The sequence below is a fragment of the Bison bison genome, unplaced genomic scaffold, assembly GCF_000754665.1.
Source record: "Bison bison bison isolate TAMUID 2011002044 unplaced genomic scaffold, Bison_UMD1.0 scf7180017864089, whole genome shotgun sequence".
Lineage (NCBI taxonomy): Eukaryota > Metazoa > Chordata > Mammalia > Artiodactyla > Bovidae > Bison > Bison bison.
In genome coordinates, this window is record NW_011494661.1 from 69,202 (window position 1) to 69,453 (window position 252).

Below are 252 nucleotides of genomic sequence, written 5' to 3' on the forward strand. Positions count from 1 at the left end.
ACCCTCCTTAAGAGCTGGCAAGTACCGCTCCACCCACCTCGCGAACTTGGAAGGCAGTAGCGGCCTCCACCAGGAAAGGAACCGGTTAAATGGCCGCAGAGTTCAGGCCAGCGTGAGGTCACTCGGCCCCTCCCCGTGTGACTAATTAGAGCCTCGCAGAACTCACGCCCCAGGGCGACAGGGACAGCCTGCCCCGGCCTCTGGGGCAGACAGGCCAGGATGCTTTCCGCTCACCGCGAACCCTCTCTGCAC

The 252-nt window shown here is 63.5% G+C and overlaps 1 protein-coding gene across 2 annotated transcripts in view; it reads right to left on the reverse strand.

The window, feature by feature from the left end:
- Positions 1–252, reverse strand: part of LOC104987173 (HRAS-like suppressor 3) — a 32,132-nt gene extending 31,880 nt beyond the window's left edge. Inside the window, exon 1 of one of the 2 annotated variants that reach the window (XM_010837964.1) lies at positions 3–252. The gene's annotated coding sequence lies outside the window, so the exon portion shown is untranslated. The remainder of the gene's footprint in view (positions 1–2) is intronic. The other variant, XM_010837962.1, reaches the window with a different exon arrangement.